Genomic DNA, 9,363 nt, shown 5'->3' with positions numbered 1-9,363 from the left:
CTAGTGGGAGCCAAGGTATTCTCCAAAATAGACCTTCGCTCAGGGTACCATCAGATCAAGATCCGTGCCAGTGATATTACCAAGACGGCTTTCTCTACCAGATATGGGTTGTACGAGTTTTTGGTGATGTCATTCGGGCTGACCAATGCCCCGGCTTATTTCATGTACCTGATGAACTCAGTGTTTATGCTAGAGTTGGATAAGTTCGTGGTCGTTTTCATTGATGATATCCTAGTCTATTCCAAGAATGAAGACGAACATACTGAGCACCTGCACATCGTGCTTCAGCGACTGCGAGATCATCATCTTTATGCTAAGTTGTCTAAATGTGAATTCCGGCTGAAGGAGATCAAATTCTTGGGTCACACGATTTCTCAGGATGGGGTATCAGTTGATCCTGAGAAGGTACAAGAGGTGATGGATTGGAAACCCCCGACTACAGTGAAGCAAATTCGAAGTTTTCTGGGATTGGCAGGGTATTATCGACGGTTTATTCCGGATTTCTCCAGGATTGCCAAACCAATGACTGAACTGTTGAAGAAGGGAGTCAAGTATGATTGGAGCCAAAAGTGCGAGGATGCCTTTCACACTTTGAGGCAGCATTTGACAACAGCCCCAGTGCTAGCTCAACCTGACAACACCAAGCCATTTGAAGTTTATTGTGATGCTTCTGGTACGGGATTGGGGTGTGTCTTAATGCAAGAGAACAGAGTCATTGCTTATGCTTCCCGAGCACTCAGGCCCCATGAGCAGAACTACCCTACACATGACCTGGAGTTGGCAACTGTGGTTCATGCTCTTAAGATATGGAGACACTACTTGATGGGAGCTCACTGTAACATCTATACTGATCACAAGAGTCTCAAATACATCTTCACTCAGGCAGACCTGAACATGAGGCAAAGGAGATGGTTGGAGTTAATCAAGGACTATGATTTGGAGGTGCACTACCATCCGGGCAAAGCCAATGTTGTGGCAGATGCCTTGAGCAGAAAGGCCCAGTGCAATTGTATGAGCATGGATGCAAGAGTTACCACCCTGCGCAATGAGTTGTGCAAGCTGAACCTGGAAGTTGTTTCTTCAGGTAACTTGAGTTATATCTCGGTGGAACCCACATTGCAAGAGCAAATAGTGAGGGCACAGATTGAGGACAAGGGTGTTCAAATGATTAAGGAAATGGTCAAGCAAAAGGCAGAGAAATACAAGTGCTTCCGTCAGGACAGCAAGGGAATTTTATGGTTTGGAGACCGATTAGTTGTTCCCAAGGACCCTGAGCTCAGAAAGAAGATACTGGATGAAGCTCACCTTTCCAAATTCTCCATGCACCCGGGTAGCAACAAGATGTACCATGATCTCAGAACTTTATACTGGTGGACCAGGATGAAGAGGGAAATTGCCAAGTACATATCCGAGTATGACACTTGCCAGAGGATAAAAGCTAGTCACTTGAAGGCAGCAGGCCCTTTGCAACCCCTTCCCATACCATCTTGGAAATGGGAGGACATTTGCATGGACTTTATAGTGGGATTGCCCAATACATCCAGGCACCATGACTCTATTTGGGTCATTGTGGACAGGTTGACTAAGACTGCTCATTTCTTACCAGTGCACACCACCCACAGGACAGAGAAGTATGCAGAGATCTACATTGATCAGATAGTTCGTCTGCATGGGATACCAAGGACTATAGTCTCGGACAGAGGAGCACCATTTGTGGCACGATTTTGGGAGCAATTGCAGGAATCACTTGGGACACAGGTCATACGAAGCTCAGCCTATCATCCCCAAACTGATGGCCAGACCGAAAGGGTGAACCAGATTTTGGAAGACATGTTGCGGGCATGTGCACTACACTACGGAAAAGATTGGGACAAGTGTCTTTCCTTGGCAGAGTTTTCTTACAATAACAGCTATCAGTCCAGTCTGAAGATGGCACCCTTTGAGGCATTATATGGGAGAAGGTGTAGGACCCCACTGAATTGGTCTCAAGCGGGAGAGAGGGAAATTTTTTGGCCAGATTTGGTACTTGAAGCAGAGGCAAAGGTCAGAACCATCAAGAAGAACCAAGAAGCTGCTCAAGCCAGGCAAAAGAGCTATCATGATAAGAGGCGGAAGCCTCTACAGTTTGAGGTGGGAGATCATGTTTATCTTAAGGTGTCACCCACCAAGGGTGTCCAGAGATTCGGGATCAAGGGCAAGTTAGCTCCTCGTTACATTGGACCCTACGAGATCAAGGAAGCTTGTGGACCCGTTGCCTATCAACTGAAATTGTCACCCAGCATGTGAGCTGTTCATGATGTGTTCCATGTGTCTCAGCTGCGGAAATGTGTTCGTCTACCCACTGAAGTGCTACCGGAACCGGACATTGAGATAGAACCAGACTTATCCTACCAAGAGTACCCCGTCAAGGTATTAGATCAAAAGGAAAGATCAACTCGGGCGAGGTCAATCAGAATGTATAAGGTTCAGTGGAGCCACCATTCAGCGGAGGAAGCTACATGGGAGACGGAGGATTTTCTACGTTCCCGCTTCCCCGACTTTCTGCCCAAAGGAGTCGGTACGTAACCCCAGAACCCCACCCCCACCTGCCCTTTGAATTCAAATATAAGAAAAACTTAGATAACAAGGATAGTCTAAGTTGTGGATTTAACTTAAAAAGGGCTTCCTTCTAAAGTTGCAAAGAGAATGACATTCGAAGAGCAGTTAATAAGAGAAACTTGAGTATAAAGAAGGGTAGCACACCCACACACCTTCAAGCACCCCTCCAAGGGACTCTACCTAGAATCTCGGGACGAGATTCCTTTAAGGGGGGAGGGCTGTAACACCCCAGGTGTTACTCAGGGTGTCCACCTAGGGCTATCCCTTTTAACCTATTATCACATGAGGATTGAATTGGGCAAAGTACATCAAACTTGGAGTTCAAGGTCCTAATCAAGTGCAAACCATCTTGGATAACATGCCCTAGCTTGTCATGCACATCTAAGTGGGGAATTTCCCAAAACCCTAAAGCAAACCCCTCTTGGGCCATAGGAACCCTAATTGAAGCTAAGATCAAAAGGCCATGTAAACCTTATGATCATGGCTTGGACCAAATATAAAAGTTGTAATATACTTCATAACCTACAATTAATAGTAAGGAAGTACCCCCAAAAAGTTTTCAGAAAAGTCCTAAAACGTTCACCTAAGGTTCAGCTCAAGGGAGAATTCAGATTTTGCCTAAGTATAAAAACTAACCCTTGAACAAAGATCCCACATGTTCACCTTAATCCAAAATTCAAAACACTTCGACCCAATTGACAAAGTGGCGCCAAATTAACCCTAGAATGCCCTGGAAAGAGGTGACACCTACCCTAGGGTGTTTGACACGACTTGGCACCATTTTTGTCTCGGTTTGGACATGTCTGACACAGCCAACTTCTCACCCTCCTATCTCTCTAACCTGACCACATCTATTCTTGGAACTTACATGAACTAGGTAGCTCTAGGTGCAGGGAAGAGATCTCCCACAGGCGATAGGGTAAGATTCGTACGTTTTGGCCGCTCAGCAGAGGGAAGAAAACGGGCAGAAGCAACGAGCCACGTGTTCGACGCGCTCTGAGCTCGCCAGAGCACGTCCGCGCGCGCCCCCGCGTGCCCCGCGTCGCGCCAACGGCCAGCCGGCGCCCTGTCCCGCGCCCGCGCCTATAAAGCCCTCCCAGGCGTCGGTTACACTCTTCCGCACACGCTTAAGCCTCACCGGAGCTCAGTTCACCGCCGTTTGCCCGTGCGCGGCGTGTCCGCGGCCACCCGAGCCACTGCCGTCGTAGGCCGGCCAGTCCATCCTTCCCCAGCCCCATCCAACCCTCGGAGACGAGTGTGCACAACTCAGTGAAGCTCCCCGAGCGAGGAATCGAATCCTGCTTCGCCGGAGAGGTCAGTCCACGGTCGCCGGAGCTCTCAGCCCCGCCGGAGTGCGTGGACCGGGTAAATCACTGAGCCATTTCTCGATTCACTGCACAGATAGCCTATACGTCACCCCAGGAAGCTCACCGTGCCCTTGGATTGAACCAGATCGCCGTGGTTTGGCCGGTACACTCGCTGCCGACGAGAACACCCGCCTGCGCACGTGGACCGAGCGATTCCGGCCATCCCCGCCGTCGAGCCGCACCTCGCTGTGACCGCCAGAGCCTCCTCGAGCCAACCCTGCCCTTCGCCGGACCTATCTCGCCGCCGGTAAGCCGCGCCACCCTTTTCTTTCCCACGGGTACTGTTTACATTGGGGGAAGGACTGCGGGTGAGAGGAAGAGAAGGTCAGGGGGCTTTTTGAACTGTCAGAGACCCAGGGGAATAGTGGCGCAAGGGTAGAACTGCGAAGATTGATTTAGCTTTAACCCAGGGACCTCGGTGCAAACTGTTTTTCCAGGAAACTCTTATTAAATCTGTTTTTAATTTGAACAGAGACTTCAAAAATTCATAACTTCTATTTAGTTCATCCAAATTTGGTCAAACAAATTTTGTCAGACTCTAAATAATGTAACCCACTTAAGAAAAATATAAAACCCCCTATATATTATAGAAAACTTTAAAGCTCTGATTTAATTATAGTTTTGGCCAAAAGCTCAATAATAGGGCAAAAATTAGTTGCACTATTTGACTAGGGCTAGAAAAATTTGGAGAAGTTTATATCTACATACTGACCCAAATAAAAATGCTAAACCTCTCTGTTCACCCCATTAAGTTAGTTTTTGCCCCTTACTTTGCAATATGCTTAAGGTTAAAAAAATAGAAAGAGTGAGTTAAATAGTGAACCAGAGGACACCCCTATTTTTGTTAGAATACTTATTCAATGTAGTTCACTGGAAAAATCTATCATACCCTGGTTTAGTATAAAATAAATAAGATACCTTTTATTCTAATAAAACAAGGAAAACTTAGAAAAACCCTACAAAAATAACCCCAGAGTGAAAACACCTCAACCCTTGGGATAACTAATGTTTTGTTAATAAGAACTTAGGAAAAATATGAAATTTGCTGTTTGACATTTTTCAAATAACAGTGTAGTAGAAAGTATCTTTTTGGCATTTAACTTTAGAAAATCATAACTAAATGACCATCCCTCAGCTTTCTGTGATTTTTTGCACAAAGGCCTATTATTGCTATTAGATTCCAGCACAAATAACCTTTAGGACAGAACCCACCCCTAATTAGGAGATGTAGTGTAAGTGGCCCATTTTGCACAACTTCTGTTATTTTTTTTGTCTAAAGCATAGCCTTTATACTTGAAGCCTCAAATTCTTAAAACAGGCTAGAATAGCAGATGGCAACCCACTGTAATTTTTACAGAATTTTTGGAAATTATTAAACCACTGTCGTAGTTCAAACCTACACTAGAAACCATAAGTAGAAATTAAAGAAAGGAAAATAAATAATAGTAATTAGTGTCATCCTAAAAACCCTTGTAGATTGCCCACTGAAATGTGTAAAGACAATACAAATCCACTATGTTTATCCTCAACAAAAACCCAGACCTAAAAGTGATGAGCACAACCCACTAAAAGCCCCGCATGACCAAGAAACCCTAAGTTACTCCTTAACTTAGTTTTCTTCTTAGCATAATGTTATTAAATCCTGCATCATCATGACATTCATGTTCATTGCATTCGATAGACTGTAACCTTGCTGACGGAGAGTACGTCCTCGTGTCGGAGCAAGGAGCTGCTCAGGAGGTAGCCCCAGATCCAGCACCAGAGCCTGCACCAGAGGACCTGCCTGCCACTGCTTTGGAAGGCAAGCCCCGGTTTATGCATAACCTGTTAATTATGCTATTTTAATATACTTAATGATTGTAGGATTGATTGTGCACTTAAGTGTAGGAGTTGTTTGAAACCCTAGTTGCATGATCTCAGGGACCCCATTGAGATGAATACTAGTATGCTAAGTCGAGTAGCTACTTTATTAATTAGGATCTCGGTAGAAGTCGAGTGATTTTTCTAGCACTCGCGCGAGGTCAGGAAATTGGTTGTATCCACTTTCTATCATAATGGTGTTGGGTTGTGGACAACAATCCATGGGGATTTGTTGTCCACGGGATAAAAATTTGAATAAGGATTAAGGTGTGGTACCGTGAGTCAAGCGTTTGAACGTACTAAGCACATGCCGAGAAATATGGTAAATCGGTAAGCCTAGTACCTGAGTGAACCTGGCAGTGGATATATCCCCTCACGCGACCTGAGACGAGGTCTCCCATTCCGGTTATGGTGGGTACAAGTGCGGTCACTGCACGATGGCAGTCGGGGTCAGTGAGGCATTGTACGCCAAGGCGGTGAGCCCTGATCTGCTGATGGGGAATCGATGGGGACGATTGATGTGTGTGGGGACGGAGTGCCCCTACATGTCGTGTGTTTAGGTTTACCTTGCAAGGATAAAAACTCGATTCGAATCGTCTGCTTCTCGTAGCTAATGAGACTGCTTGATCCATGCTGCTACATTGAGTAACAAGTGGAAATGTGATGAGTTGATATAAGCTGTTGATTGCTAATAATGCTTGCTACTATGTATGAGTAGATAGTACACTTTTAGCCTTAAGAGAGTCACACTTAAAATTGACAAAGTTAAATCTTGACTTAGAAACTCAGCTAGTGCTTTTGGCAACCAAACCCCACAGCCAAACAGCTGCATGTCTAGAGGTAGAGGAGTAGACTCCTCACACCGGGTAAGTCTAGCTGAGTATTAGTATACTCAGCCTTGCTTGTGGCATAATTTTACAGGTTCCTTGGAGGACATGGTTGCTGGAGTGACTTGGCCGTCCATCTTGCCACCGGGTTGGACTGTCGAGTGGGACCCCGCCTCGGCTGAGGAGGAGCATGAGGAGTGATGGGACAGGCTTCCCCATCTCTCTGTTTATTTATCGTTAGTTTTATTCCGCTGCACTTCGAACAATGATGACTACTTTTGCAAAACTCCGATGGTGATGTAATAATTTAATACTCCTCCATGTCTGGTTTTATGCTTTATTGTATTTGCTCTGTGACTCACCTTCGAGTGAGATTGTGGTACTTGATCCTGTCAGTGGCCGTGTCGGACTAGATCCGAGGGATTGACGGGTTATTCCCATTTAAGTGTGGTCTAGCCTCTAAGGCAGGGCTCAGGCACTTAACTTGGAATAATTCGGACAGTTCCGCCACAGCGGCGCTCAGATCCATCAGATCCTGAGGGAAGGAAGCGGGACGTCACGAAAGACGCCTTGGTCACAAAGGAGAAAAGGTATGCCTGAAACCATTACCTGGAGGATTTTGGGGACGTCCCTGCAGAAAACCTCCAGCGACGACCGGAGCGACCCCACCGTCGTTTCGGCACACTCGCGGAGCTCGTCCCAGGACTGTTCCTCCCGTTCATCATCGAGAACGAAGACGGGATCCGAGGCCTCACGGGTCCAGAACTGGAGCAACTGGCGCCGACCCTCGAAGCTCCGCCGCACAGCGACAAGGCTGCCGCCCGGCGGGACGGATCGCGTCTCCACGCCCCCCTCCTCCGAGGCACCAAGCGCCGACGCCTCGGCCGTCTCAGCGTCGGCAGCGACCGGTCGCTCCCCGACTGGGACAGCGGCGGCTTCAGTAGCAACAGGTGCCAGCACCGCCGGCACGTCCGGTGGGGCCGGGGCCACGTCCGCGTCAGCCGCCTCCCCTAGCACGATGGCTGCCTCGGCAGAAGAGCCATCCTCAGGAACTCGCTCCACGGCGACTGGTGCCGCCTAAGCCCCTTGCTGTGGAGCGCCTTGCGAGAAGGTCAGCTGAACGGCAAGGCTTGGAGCGGCGCCGGCTGCGCAAGCCGACGCTTTCTTAAGGGCCTTTCGGGGAGCCAGATCGGTCAGGCCATGGCTTCGCTTGCTGAGGGGGAAAGAAAAATCACGGTCGGGACATACGAATGAAAAGCCAGGACGAAGACGTTCCAAGATACTTACCCGCTCCAGGCCATGATCAACCGTGTCTGAGGGGAGGTCTCTCGGATTTCGACCCCCGAAGGCGCCGCCGAGGTCCGCTTCGCCGGCAGCTTCAGCACCACCCTTGCTTTGGGCGCTTTGGACGCCCGGGGGGCGGACTACCCAGGCACTGCCACGGCGACCTGAGGGTCGCTCTCCTGCGCTGCCGGCGTGGGCGACGGCTCTCGGGGAACAGACGCCTCGGCCTGGCTCCCCGGGGTCGCCTCAACTCTCCCAGCCGAGGGGTCAGGTACCCTCTCAGACTGCCCCCGCTCTTCGGGCCGGGACCCCGGCGTCCCGACTCCGGGGACTGATGGCATCAGCCCGCTCGGGGGCTGGCTTGACGGCTCCTGGCCTAACCTCAAGCCAGGGCTGAGGCCAAGGCGGGCAGCCATGTCGTCTTCCTCGTCATCATCTTCATCATCGTCGTCGTCATCAGGCGTTTCCGGCGACGGCTCCCTCAGGAGCCCCTCCCTCTCCTGCCGAGGACGGAGCTTTTCCAAGGCATCTCGAGCCCGCATCCGCTCGCGGGCCCAGGCCTTCTCCGCGTCCTTCTTTTTCTTCTCCTCCGCGGCAACCCGCCGCGCTGCCCGGTCCACCGCATCCTGCGGGACCCGTGGCAGGGAAGGCTTGTGCCACCCTACCTCCTGAAGACGGATGGAAATCCCGGCCGTAAGAACCAGGGGCAACCCGATGCAAGAGGAAGGAAGGAGTGGACACTCACCAGAGTCACGCGCCCTTGGTCAGGGCGCATTAAAGGCTGGGAGAAGGCGCTGGGGTCCGGTTTCCCCAACGCGACGGCCACCCGCCCGTGGAGGACGTCGAAGGGAAGAGGATCCGAGGACATCCGCGAGCCCTCCAAGTCAGCCTCCGGTGTCATCTCCCAAAGCGGCAACCGTCGCTCCGCCAAGGGAAGCACCCTCCGGCGGTGGATGGCGGCAATCACTCCCGCGGCGGTGAGTTCCCCTTTCCGCAACGCCTCCAAGGCCTTGAGAAGGGGTTCGAGGTTCTTCTGTCTTTCGTGCGGGGTCCCGTGGCGCCAAGCATCGGCGGCGACAGTGACTACTCGCTGGGAGAACGGCGGGAGCAACTCGCCGTCATTCCGGAGGTAGAACCACCGGCGCTGCCACCCTTTGTTCGAGGACGCAAGGATGGCGGGAATATACAGCGACGCCCGCGACTGCCTCAGCTAGAGGATGCAGCCACCGGCCCGCACTACCGCGCGGACCTTTCTCTCCCCCGTCGGCAAAGCGAAAAGCTCCGCGAAAAAGAGATGGGTCCACAAGTCCCAGTGGGGGGCGATCCCCAAGTACCCCTCGCACACCGCTACGAAGATGGCGGTCTGCGAGATGGAGTTGGGGCTGAGGTTGTGCAACTCCACCTCGTAATGGTGTAGGATCGCCCGC

The sequence above is a fragment of the Zea mays genome, chromosome 4 (assembly GCF_902167145.1).
Source record: "Zea mays cultivar B73 chromosome 4, Zm-B73-REFERENCE-NAM-5.0, whole genome shotgun sequence".
Taxonomy (NCBI): domain Eukaryota; kingdom Viridiplantae; phylum Streptophyta; class Magnoliopsida; order Poales; family Poaceae; genus Zea; species Zea mays.
This window is presented reverse-complemented; position numbering follows the sequence as displayed.